The 14,348-nt window shown below is 34.5% G+C and overlaps 1 protein-coding gene and 1 long non-coding RNA gene across 2 annotated transcripts in view; one reads left to right on the top strand and one right to left on the bottom strand.

Annotated features, from left to right (window-relative positions):
- LOC125654950 (uncharacterized) overlaps window positions 1–14,348 on the top strand; it is a 113,700-nt gene that overhangs the window by 70,214 nt on the left and 29,138 nt on the right. The window lies entirely within an intron of this gene.
- On the bottom strand, window positions 9,833–11,288 carry LOC130048028 (uncharacterized). The gene is made up of 3 exons (XR_008796864.1): window positions 11,170–11,288; window positions 10,282–10,365; window positions 9,833–10,153 (listed from the first exon to the last, which is right to left on the bottom strand). It is a non-coding gene; the product is annotated as an uncharacterized LOC130048028 (long non-coding RNA).

Below are 14,348 nucleotides of genomic sequence, written 5' to 3'. Positions count from 1 at the left end.
CTTTAATTATGTTCCCCAAACAAAGTTTGGGAACATATTGTTTTTACTCTGTTTCTTCTTCTTATTATTATTCTTTTTCTCCGGTACTTTTTTGTCCGGTAGTGTTCTCAGAAACTACAATAGGGATCGATATGAAAGTTTCCAGGATGATAGTATAGCGTTTGTAGATGTGCATAGTGATAGTCATTTTGTTTTCACGTGCATGCACGCGCGCGCACGTGCATTGCAATTTTGGTACAAAAAATGGAAAATCAGAATATTGAAGGAAGCGATATAAAACCTAAATAGGATGATAGTATATTATTTGTACATATGAAAAATAATAGTTATTTTGCCAGCACGCGCACGCATGCGCGTGCACGCGCATTACAAAATTTGTACGCTAACTTTGGAATCAGTCTAACTTTTTTGTTGTTCATTGAAATGGCTTGAAATTCATATCATAGGTAGATATTGAGACCCTTAACTGATTTACATGGTCAAAATTACCAATTTGCACGCGCATGCACGTGCGCTTCAGTTTGATTGGATAATGCTAAAACGTTTGTAACTCTCTTATTTATGAAGCGAATGAGATGATATTCACAGCATATGTAGACAATATGTGTATCTATATGTTGGTGTAACAAAAAATGCCAACGCACACGCGCATGCGCGTGCAACGTTTTTTAAAGGACGATAACGTTTTTGTTTTTCATCAAATTCTATTCATATTAGGGGTTTAGATGTATCTTGGTACTCCTTACAAATTGCTGTGGTTAGAATTACTGCTCAGCACGTGCATGCACGTGTGCTGATTTCTGATTGGACGATTTTAAAATCGCTATAACTTCCTTATATTTGTTGGAAACGTTATGAAATTCATACTGTGGGTATATGATACAAATGCCTGTTGAACGACGTCAACAAAAATTCGGAATCATACACGCGTGCGCGTGTATGCACGTACAACGCTTTCTTTCATTTCTTGGTACTGAAATGACCATATTGAACGTACTACATGTAATTAAAGGCTAAAATAAAATGATTTTTTCCTATAGATTCACAAGGACATCACTTTTTAATTGGGGGAGGTTTGGGGAACATCTGTAACGGTCCCCGTTACAATTAGAACTAGTTTTAAAATGAATTTCTAAATTTCATCAAAGCAAATAAATATACATCCGTATTTTCAAGCTAGTAACGAAGTACTTAGCTACTGGACTGTAGATACCCTAGGGGACTAACAGTCCACCAGCAGATGCCTGAACACAGGAGTCGTAATGTAAAACTAATACGATGCCAATTTTGATGCACCAGATGCGCAAATAATGTCTGTTCCGTGATGCTGAACCGAAACTTTTGAAACTTTAAGAGCTATTTAAGAGAAAAACTGAGTGCCAACAAGTGGAGTCAAATTCGTCCAAGGATAAGAGCCAAGCATGAGGGAGATAATCCTTAATTTTGAAATGAATTTCTAAAAAATTTCAAAGCAATTAAATATACATCCGTATTTTCAAGCTAGTAACGAAGTACTTAGCTACTGGGCTGTAGACATGCTCGGGGACTAACAATCCAAAAGCAGAGGCCTCAACACAGGGGTCATAATGTAAAACGTATACGGTACCAATTTTGATGCACCAGATGCGAATTTCGACACATAATGTCTATTCAGTGAAACTCAACCGAAATGTTTGACATCCGACATAATAATAAACTTTTTCTATGTTTACACATCGAAATGATCAATCCTGACCAAGCTGTTTTTTTTAGATGAATGATTTTTAAAGACATTTCTATGTCATTTTTTTTTTCATGTAAAACGTTGATATCATATTGTGATTCCAAGTACTTGAGTTCAATATTACAACAAACTTGAACCTGAACTACTTAGCGATGCTAAATATCAATATGACTAATTATGGCCCCGTTATTGTGACTGATTAACAGAGAATGCTTGTTCCTTCATCTCTGGTGTGCCCAGGGCTCCATATTTGATCTGTTCTTGATTTTTATTCTTTATAGAAATTATGAAATGCACCACTGTTCTCTAACCTTTTATCCAAAACTTTTATCACATCCTCTAGCCACATCCTACTCCTGAGGGCAGCGTTTTGTTTGTTCAAAACAAGACAGCTATTGTGGCGAGCAGGTATTATCTTAAACGTGAACATTTCGCGAGCTTCATAGTCGTTACCAAAAAGTAAGCCTTTCTCAGATTATATTGTCGTTATAACGATTTAGTTTGCCACAATAATCTACCATTAGGTTAAGTGATGTTTGACGTGTTTCATATCGATTGTTTTGGCGTTATTGTTTGGCCGTTCTTGAAACACTGATTTTGAATTTAAGTTTTCTTTTTAAATCATTCAAATTCCTCAAAGGTAAAAAAAAATCTCCTAACTTCTACAAGGAATAAGAATTAAGAGTCGGGCAAAATGGACTCCTACATATACCAGAGGTGGGATAAGGTGCCTAGGAGGAGTAAACATTCCCTTTTGACCGGCCACGCGATGTGCAAAGAATGGCATACAATTAGCATGAATCTATGCAGATAGCACACAACCTGATGCCAGGTTGTATTGGTAAGCTCGATCGCTATAATGACTACAGAATGTGGAAGATGTTGACTTTACGTGAGACTGTTGAAACCCCTGAAACATAAACTTGGTTGTTAATAGCCTGTCTCTATCGAAAAATGTTCATACGCATAACAAGGTATTGCACATTGGACTAACTGAGAAACACAAACACCACATGCAGATAATAATGGAATGTTGTTACATAAATATTGGAATCTAACGATGGATATGCTAAAGTCGTCCTGTTTGTCCTAAAGTTGAGTTGATTGTTTGCCATTTTCATCGATATTCCATGAAATAGCTAAGTATGAAGCAGATGTGGAGGACTTTAGGTTGCCCTTTAGATCACTGATCACTTGGATGAAAGATGAAGGTAACGAACAGCGATCAATCTCTAGACAAACCGCTAGACAAACCAGAGGTGGGATCAGGTACATAGGAGGAGTAACCATCCCCAGTGGACCGGTCACACTCGCCGTTAGTCCTATATCTTGATCAGGTAAACGGACTTATCCATAGTCAAGATCAGTGTGCCAAGAACGGTCTAACAATCTGATCTAATAAATGAGAGCATTTGACCCAATCCCAATAATAGGTTGTATTGGCAAAGTAGATCGTTATAATGACCGTAAAATTTGTGATACCTGACTTTAAATAAGACGTTTGAAACTCCTGTACCATGAACTCGTTTGTCAGCAGCTAGCCTCTATTTAAAAGCTGACCTTACGCAGAACAAACTCTTGCATATCGTCATCTTTCACCTGTGCCAAGTCAATATGTACGTGCGATTGACTTTCTTTATTTTAAGGTAAGGCTTGCGACATTTTAACTGCTAGTCAACAAAATGATGTTGCATATTAAAATGTTCAGTAGGAATTTATCTTTAAAAAATGACTTTCTAGTAAAAATTGCCTGTGCCATTTTTTAACGAAATGGGGTTTTGTGATATTTTACATTTTGTGAATCTTTGTACAAAAAGGAATACTAGTGGATTAAAAACTACACAAGGCAAACTTATGATGTAAAAAGCTAGTAGAAATTTAAGAAAAGAGTATTCGCTATCAAATTATACTAATTGGTAAAGACATTTTATTTTAAAACACAAAAAACAGCACTTTTCATATTTTGCGTAAAATTCAAATTGGCCGCCATGACAACAAAAATGCATATTGAGCAGGTTTAGAAGGGCTACATTAAACAAAATTCACCTTAAACATATTATTTGGATCGTAAGCATTTATGAAAGCAAATGAAATGACTACCCAACGGGCTTTGTTTCCATGGTAACAGATTAAAAAGAATGATTTCATTTATACGATTTGTCACTTTGTGTCATAATTGTATAACTTTTGAAGGGTGCATTGAGCGTTTTCAGGGACAATTCCAGACACAAATGATAAATACAACCTCGCATTGGGTCAAATGCTGTCTGACGTGTTTCATACCGATTGTTAAGCCGTTCTTGGCACACTGATTTTGACTGCGGATAACTCCGTTTACCTGATCAGGATATGGGGCTCACGGCGGGTGTGACCGGTCAACAGGGGATGCTTACTCCTCCTAGGCACCTGATCCCACCTCTGGTGTGTCCAGGGGTCCGTGTTTGCCCAACTATCTATTTTGTATTGCTTGTAGGAGTTATGAGATTGATCACTGTTCGTTATCTTCACCTTGCATTTATGCTTATTTGTCAAGTATTGTAGCATTACATTTTCTCTTGACTTATTCAAACCTAATTACTATCAAGAGATACGGGTTAAGCTGATGATCAACGAAGATGAAATTAGAATTGTATCAAATGATATTAAATATATTAAATATTTGTGAGTGCAAAAAGATCAACTGCGATAGCACACACTATAGATCATTCTTAAATGGCTCAAAGAAACTTCTAGTATTGTGATGTTGAATGCTCAAAGTGATAATTTGGGAATGCTTAATCATTTAAGGTCAATAGTTTTTCTCTGTTGACTGTATCTCTTAAAATTCATTTCTGGAGGGGAGGGGGTAGGGTTACAAAATCTGACATAGTTTCAGATTAAACCTCATTTGGTATATCTTTTTTTTTCTATTCAATATTTTAGATACTACTTGACTAATTGTAAAAATGAAATAAAATCAGAAATTTTATGAGCAGATTTTTTTTGGTCAGAAATTTTTTGTTTTTGCCTCATATTGTTTGAAAAACGCCATATTTAGGGTAATTTTGGCCAATTGCCAAGTCGAATCATCCCAATGTTTTCCTTAGATGCATTTTGAATTTCTAATTAATGTTGATTTTTTATCTGTTTGTGTTTTATTTACATAACTATATATGACAAACAATATTTCTGGTGTCAATAAAATTTTTATTGGCTTTTGTGTTAATCTGCTCAATGTTGGCATTTTTTGCCTTTTCGGCTGCAAAAGAGAGGATTTCAATCTCGCTTTCCTCGAAAATCAACATGATTACTTTTGTCGATTTTTTTTTATATGTTTTAGGATAAAGTCCAAATATCATAATAAATAAATTTGAAAAAAATTCAATGAGTTTTGATTTTTTTTCGGGGGGGGGGGTAGCTATCAATAGCTACCTTAATAAAGAATGTGGTAACGTAAGCTTTACTCTACACTGTTGTAAAATACTACACGTATTTATGTGAAACATAGGACCAGAATGGTAAGCGCGTCTCTAACTTTCGATGTAAGGGGAGTAGCTGCAAAAATGTAGGTCATCTTTAACAGACCATTTTTGAAGGGGTACTTGTTTTGTGTTAAGAGTCTATTTTGATGTATAAATCTTCAAGTGGTAACTCATATATGCCTAATGGACAGGAAAAAGTATTTTCTTCCAAAATCCAATTTTTAACGATTTTTGTTGGAAAATGAAGATTTCAGCCCAAAATTCGGAAAGGGAAAATAAATTTTGGTTCAGAAAAGTTTAGTTGTGCATTTGGACGTTTTATTCTTAAATTTATAAGATCAATGTCATATCTTCTATAAAACAGTCATTTCCTATCATTTCCAGTTCTTCACTATTTTTGTAGAAGAAAAAAGGTAGGTTTTCCTACCTAAAATGGTATTTCTCATATATATTGCCAATAATGTATATATGTATATATATATATATATATATATATATATATATATATCTTACTTGTTGGAACAGTTTTTAAATTAAATCATAACCTCATATTTTATTGGTAGCCTCAAATGTATGAAAAAATGTGGGGTTAATTCTTAAAATTTCAATATTTAACAATCATATTCAAAAAAGCAAGTTTTTACCAAAAAATTACAGTCAAGGGAAGAATATATTCTGCTGTCAAAAGTTTTAATCGAACATTTCAGGGTTGAAATTTGAAATATGAAACTTATTTTTACCGTGTGTTGCATGAAATGTACCTTTTCTTCAATTTCCAGTTTTTAGCGATTTTCTTGAAAAAACAAAATAATTATTTTACCCCAAAATTCCAATTTTCCTATTGAAATACAAAAACCGATTTTTAATATGTTGTGTTTTCTTGCATGAATAATCAAAATTTTATTTCTGTTGCAATTAGTTTGAGGTTTTGCTCATATATGGCTAGATTGACTAGACTATATGAGGATATGCACCATACTCAGTGATGAACAAACAAGAGAAGAACGTTTACATCAACTTGAAATTTACTTGACAGAACAACATTACCCTAAAATCATAATTAAAGATGGAATAAAGAACCCAAGGGGCTTAACAGAGAAGAACTTACCAACCCGCCTCCACGAAACAACGTAGATTCCAAAATATTACCATTTGTAACCACCCATAACCACAAAAACCTAAATAGGACTCCCGTGGTTCATCAACTTAATAATATTCTGAAATCAGATGAAAAAATGACAAATGTCCTCCGAAATTACAAATTCATTAACAGTAAAAGACAACCAAAAAATCTCCGTAGAATATTATGTCCATCCAAATTTTATAGAAAATCCTATTCCCGAGTCAACAAATGCAAAGATCCTCGGTGTGGAAATTGTCCATATATAAAGTTTAAATGAAAGGAATTCACCGTAAATGCAGATATGTCTTGTGGCTGTAAGAATTTATTATATGTTATTACATGTAGCGGATGTAAACAAATCTATATCGGAGAGACAGGAACAACTCTTACAGCCAGAATTCGTGTACTTAAGCAACACATTCAAGTACCGGAATACCGTAAAATAAAACTGAGTGAACATTTAGACTTGTATGGAAATGGACATTTTAACGTTTATCCTTTTTACAAACTTTTCACGGACAATTTAGTGGAAAGGAGAGAAAAAGAAAAATATTTCATTTGCTCATTTAGACCTACGCTTAAGGTAGAGATTGATAGGTTGATGCTAAAAAAATTAACCATTGAATTTTTTAAATTTCGATATATGTTTATGATGAAGCTTTGATATAAAACATATTAAAAAATCAATGTTGGTAATCGACTTTGTTTTTGAAAAATATGGCAATTTTAATAGCACCTTCTTTAGTCTTTGCAAAGCGTAAAAAGTGAAGAAAAATAAGCAGAGAGCAATATACAAATAGAGCTATAACATTTTTATTGTAAAAAGGATCATAACTTGTCATATATGGTTTCAAACAACCTTTCACATAATTGTATATTACACATCAATTTCAAGTTCAGCAATCATTGTTAACATGCAACAACATTACTTCAACAAAACTACATTGGCCTATCACCTTAAAATAGTGCACAATATTTGCACACAGGGTCATACTTTTGCTTTAGCTGCAAAAAAATTACCCATCAAATTTCTTATTTTATTTCATTAAGTGGTTAGTCTATTAGTAAGTTAAATATAAGAAAAATATGATACACCATAATGGGGTTCAATATGGAACTAGCAAAAAATTCCTAACCCCACACCCTTTTTACAAACTACACATTTTCGTAAGAAAAAGGATTATTAAAAGATGTTGTAAACAATCCATCAAAAAACGATTGCTGAAATTCGAAGATTCTTTGTAATACCTTTTTTAAATTAATAAATATATTACAGAAAGTATGTATTTCAAATTTTAACTCTATTGTAGTTCTCGCTGTTGACCTTTGTGCACTTACACTCAGAATATAAATTTATCATACGTCATCACATTTGATGATTAATATTAGAGTTTTCCCACATAAAAATCCCCACAAAAAATAGAAATACAATTTATATTTGTTAAAACAAATGTCTCCATTACATCCCAACCCCTTTAATATACTGCATGGTATGGAGGAGAAAGAATGAGCAGGAACATAGACATCATGAATTGCACTCGGCGCATTGAGAAGAAGGATTTAGCCAGCAGCGATAAACTACTGACTTTTTAATAACTTAAAATGTTTAAGCATTCGATCAGAAGGTTTCTATAAGCTATTTCAGGGGGGCGGATCGGGAACTGTATGAGGCAGGGGTCTAAAAGTAATTCAATAAATCAAAACGTTTTGTCAGACATTTATTTCTCCGAGAGTGGAGGAAATTATTGCTTCTTTTATCGTATACATTTTTCTAAACAACATACCACGATTTACCTTAAACTTGAAAATTTTAGGGGGCTCGCGCCGGTTGCCCCCTCCCCCCTCCCCCCCCCCCCCCCCCCTGTTAAATCACCCAATGCATTTATGTATGTGCTCTTGCAATTGACCTTTTTGCACTCACAATGATATGATTGCATTAATATTCAGTTATTTTTCATACAATTTTCTATAATAACCAGACACGCTTACCTATCAGGGTTCGAAATTACCTCATGTCCGTAAGTCCGAGACTAGTAAAAAACGTGTCGGACTAGTAAACTCTCTATAGCACTAGTCCGTACGGACTAGTGAAAATCCGGAAATCAATCTTGAATTGGTTAAGGTTTTAGCAAGATTTGTCTAAGTCTCTTAGATGTTTAAACTTGTGGTCGATTACCTGCATGGTTAAGTGTTTGTGTGACTATGACATCCTGATCTTTCAAACACATGGAGTGTGTTCGAGAACGCGGTTCTCCGAACGAGCACAAAATCTTGCCGATATCGAATTCCGATTACGCATCACGAGAACGGGTTCGAGGTGCAAGAACTGCAAGTAGTGTGATCCAAGAACAAGCACGTTTTTGCGCACATGTTCTCATCATTCGCGACTCTAACACAGGAGTTCGTAACACTATAGCTCATGGCTCGGTCAATCGAGTGAATTTTATTGACTTTATTGATGAAATTTCGACTCCTGTTACTCTAAGAACTGAGCACGAAAACAACGGTCCTCGAACGTCGATATCGAACGCACTTATGGACGTTTATAAAAGGATTAACTCGGAGGTTACTGTATGCTTCTGAAGATCTTGAATGCAAAATAAAGTATTGTGGTCTTTTTATTCTGTAGGTGTCAGAAACTGAATTGCTTGCAACTGTGATGTGTTTGGTTTCATTAAATACTATTGAATAAATGAAGATCATTTAATATGGTACACTGGACGGACTAGTGGAATGCTTTGCGGACTAGTGAACATCAATACTGACTAGTCCGTACGGACTAGTGCTTGAAAAAGTTAATTTCGAACCCTGCCTATTATACCTATTTGAAGAAATTGATATGATTATACAGCATAGTGCACCAAATATGTTTAAATAACAACTTTATATTCAATATCAATAGAAAGATTTCAACCCAAGCGACCCATGGATTGATTGATTGTATCTTGTTTAACGTCTCTCTCTCTCTCGAGCATTTTTCACTCATATGGAGACGTCACCAAGACCGGTGAAGAGCTTCAAATTTAGGCCTTTGCTCAGCGCTTACGGCCATTGAGCAGTGAGGGTTCTTTAGCGTGCCACACCTACTGTGACACTGGGAATCCATTTTTAAGGTCATATCCGAGGACCCGTGACATTCACACCTGATGCCGAGCGTTTGGCAATGGAACTTTCATTACCTGTTTTAACGGCTTAGGTCTGTCGCGGCCGGGATTCGAACCCCGGCCTTCTGCATGCGGGGCGAATGCTCTAACCTCTAGACCACCACCGTGGCTCGACCCATGGATCTCGAGGCCCATATCAGCTATCTTGCTCTCACAAATATATATGTATCTTCATAAGTTTATGAGTCCTACTTGTAGTCTCACACTGAAACAAAAACTCGCTATTGGATAACTTAGAATGCATGCATACTGCATTATCTATTTCTAATTTCTCCCAGTTCACGGTATATATGCACTGAATGTGTTGGGGGGGGGGGGGGGGGGTAGAAAATGAGAAATTAAAACACATTGATTAAAAGTTATAAAATTGGTATTTTATTTTCATTTAGAAATGTTTACTGATTTTGATATATCAAAAACTTAGAATAATCAACAATGACACTTCCTCTATATTTATGCAATATTATTATCTTTAAAAAAGACATATAATAGTATACATGAGTACATGTACTTGTTTTCAATTAAATTCACACTTTAGTATGTTGCACAATATATCTGGGCTCACAAATACATTATTGATTCTATCCAAGTACCACATTGTGCAGAAGTTCTTGAATTTTCTCTGTAACCTGTGAAGTTGTGGGGTCCAGGGGATATGACATCATCAATGTAAATGAAGTACCTGTTAAAATACATTCTGTATATTCAAATATTGAAAAAAAGATGAATATGATTATTTAATATACTAAGAATTGTCTTTACAAATGTCTGGTGTTAAAATAAAAAATTCTATCTTAGAAAATACTGTACCTTTCTTGCTGATTTTCAAGGCAAATTGCTGTTGAAGTTGTTGACTCAAGCCCATTTCAACTTGCACTGGTCCTTAGGATGACACTTAGGGGAAAAATCATCATAATTAATATTTGCACAGTCAGTATTAATCATTGATTATACTGTGTCAGACAATGTCAATTTTAAAATTGTGTGTCTCAATGCATCTTCAGTGAACTTTAAAATACTGATATATTGAAAATTACATTTATTATGTTAATTTTTAAAATCTTGTCTGAAATCAGTATTACATATGTAACACTATGTTAAATGTGTGCAGTGCAGCAATGTGAACTCTTGCAGTAGTAGTACATCTGAATGATTGTTATTTACTTTATATTGTTATAGCTAACTTCTATTTAAACTGTACATACCCCATACACCTCCCCTTTACCAAGTGTGGGTCAAGAGAAGGGCATACATATCTTATGTTCATACAATACATACATTTGCCTATGAGGGGGCTTGTGATTTTACAAAATATTAATATTTTAAATTGTAGACTTGTATGCTTGTGTGAAACATGAAACCCCAGATTTGAAATATCTCTTAGGTCAATGAAATTTCAAGATATTATAAGTACTATCATGTATACCAAATAGAAATTTAGTGCAACATCCCCCCCCCCCCCCAAAAAAAATTGGGAGAGCCCTATTTTTTTTTAATGTGGCATATACATGATATTCATTTACAATTACATGACCATGTAGGAGTTATATTTTGGGCACATATGGAATACATAAATGCAAAGAAAATGAAACATCTCCAAGTTGTGTGTTTATAGATGTTATTATAAAATCACGTTGTGAAATAGCAGAGGAAAAGTGGGTTGAATACAAATTTAATTTGCCATATTTTTTCACTTACCAAACGAAATTATAATCTCGTTGTCCACGTTGAATGCATCCATCGAATCCCTCTTCTCAGAAGAAACTTTGTTTAAACTCTCAATGACTACATAAAAAGTATTGAAACTCGCAGCACTCGGAGTCGGACATCACGATCACGCTACATCAACAATTTTGTAAAATATTGTTTACGTAGCGCAGCTATGCATGGTCGTGAGGTAAAAAGTGCCATTCTGCACGGACGAAACATTTGGTCCACTATTATTACATTGACGTATTCCTAATCTAAACTATGGCCAACTGTCTCTATCTTTCGTCGAGACGACCCCCTCAATCATCGAGTCAGTCACAGCAACAACTTGTACTTTCGGAACCCCTTTACGTTTTTCAACTACTCTATGACGGTGTACGGAATTACGGAAAATAAATTCACGTGAATATACACGATTTTTACTGATCACGTGGTTGCTATCCGTCTCTACCTTAATAGTCTAATTTAAATACTTTGTATTACGTCACAATAGTACGCTCCAAATGACTCCCTCTGTATCGTGACATCATTATATTGTTATAGTCATAACAAGATAATTTGTTTTCATAATGTAAAACGTCTGAAGATTTTTTAGAATTGAAAGGGCTTACGTTTTACAAGGTATTGTTATATTTTATGTAATATTTTACCTAATGGTTACCGGACACTGAGGCAATTTTTCACATTTGGATATATATATATATATATATATATATATATATATATATATATCACTGATTGATTGTATTTTGTTTAACGTCTCTCTCGAGAATTTTTCACTCAGATGGAGACTTCACCAAGACCAGTAAAGGGCTTCAAATTTAGGTCTTTGCGCGGGGCTTACGGCCAATGAGCAGTGAGGGTTCTTTAGCGTGACACAACTACTGTGACACGGGACATCCGTTTTTAAGGTCATCTCCGAGGTCCCGTGACATTCACACTTGATGCCAAGCGTTTGACGATGGAACTGTTACTACCTGTTTTAACGACTTAGGATTGTCGCTGTCGGGATTCGAACCCCGGTCTTTCACATGCGGGGCGAACGCTCTATCCTCTAGACCACCGTGGAGGTCAACTTCAGAGTACTTGTGCGTGGAATCAGGGTGGTGTTAAACAAAGTAAGTTTTTGGATGACTGATCACTATATAAAAATATTTGCGTTTTCCACTTTTTTGAAGCAACTGTCTACGATGTCAAAAAGGCTAGTCTATAATTTATCATGCGAAATGGTCGTGTTTTGAGAAAAACATTGCGACAGTCGGAGATATGTTGTAGATGAGCAGGGTAGCACAAAAGCACATCCAAACACAATCTAAATAAGTTTAGACTTGTATATCCCGCCCATCACGGTACACCAATACATGACATTGGACCTGACGTAGACCTCACATTTTTATCTTCTATATGTGTTGATGAACACACTCTTTCAACTCTTCTATTTGGATCAGCTTAAGAACTCGTTTAAAACGTTCATTAATTACATCTAAACCATAAAAATAAGAATAATGGATCGTATTCCCTTGCAAATTCAATATGTTTTAACTCTATTTGAACCTAACAGGCACTAATTTATAAGCTTCTTAAGATGGTGATTTAGATTGTCTCATATTATGAACTCTCTTTGAAGAGCACCAAGTAAACATGAGCTACTTTGTTGATTAGTAAAGAAAGTGCAACAACCATCATAAGCATTTCCGAGACTTTTTAGAATTATTATTATTATTATTATTTTTGATCAATTGATTTCACTAAAAATGTTGAAACGAATATGATATCTAAGTATCTAAGCTGCAGGAAATTCAATCCTGACAGTAAGAAGTTCAGATCCGCGCTGTGATCATAATTTCTCTACCTTAAATTTTCTTTCTTTCTCTGATCTTTCATTTTCTGCTTTAATTTATAATATCTCTATCTCTTGTTGTATTTCTCTTCCTGTTATTCATTTTATTTTTCTTTCGTTTTCTAATCATTAATATCTTTAACGCCAACTGCAATCCAAATTCCGTCATTTCAATTGGTTCAATTAATCGTGTGTTTCAAAATTTCTTCCTGTGCAAGTTTTGAGGCAACCTTAACTTTAGTCTTCTATTTTGCCATAGAAGATTTAATCTTTAATCCAAAGCATATAAGTACCTGACTTCCTTAAGGGTGATATCTGAAAATTGATGGCATATCAAGACACCTAATACCATTCCACTTCACATGGATAGTTGTAAATTAGTCAGATATCTAATACAAACAATGCGTTCTTTAAGATATTTATGAAAAACTTGAAATTTCAGATTACCAGGAATCAAAAGGTATAAATAACTGACTTCCTTAAGCGTGATATCTAAAAATTGATGGCATATCAAGATACCTAATATCAGATTTTGTCATATGTGCATTGGTAAATCAATCAGATATTTAAAACAAAGACGGAGTTCCTAAAATATTTTCTAAAAACTTTAATTTTCAGGTTACCTGCAATCAAAAGGTATAAGTAGCTGACTTCCTTAAGCGTGATATCTCAAAATTAATGGCATATCAAGATACCTAGTACCACTGCACTTCACATGGATAGTTGTAAACTAGTCAGATATCTAATACAAACACAGAGTTCTTGAAGATATTTATGAAAAACTTGAAATTTCAGGATACCAGGAATCAAAAGGTATAAGTAGCTGACTTCCTTAAGCGTGATATCTGGAAATTTATGGCATGTCAACATACCTAATCTCACTCTTCTTCACTTTGATAATTGTAAATTAGTCAGATATCTAATACAAACTCAGAGTTCCTTAAGATATTTGCGAAAATCTTGAAATTTCAGTTTACCTGCCATCAAAAGGTATATGTAGCTGACTTCCTTAAGCGTGATATCTGAAAATTGATGACATATCACGATACCCAATATCACTACTCGCCATACGCATTGTTGTAAATAAGTTAAATATATGATATAAACACAGAGTTCCTTAAGGTATTCACACGGATCTTGAAATTTCATTGTACCGATAATCAAAATATAAAAGTAACTGATTTCCTAAAGAGCGATATCTGAAAATTCGTGGCGTACCAAAACACCATCTATCACTTCTTGTCATATGTATAGTCGTAAATTCGTCAGATATCTAATACAAACATAAAGTCAAACATAAAGTTTCTTACTGTACGGTATTCACACT

The sequence above is a fragment of the Ostrea edulis genome, chromosome 7 (genome assembly GCF_947568905.1).
Source record: "Ostrea edulis chromosome 7, xbOstEdul1.1, whole genome shotgun sequence".
NCBI classification, from domain to species: Eukaryota; Metazoa; Mollusca; class Bivalvia; order Ostreida; family Ostreidae; genus Ostrea; species Ostrea edulis.
Note: the sequence above shows the minus strand (reverse complement) of the source record. Positions and strands in the feature narration are given on the sequence as shown.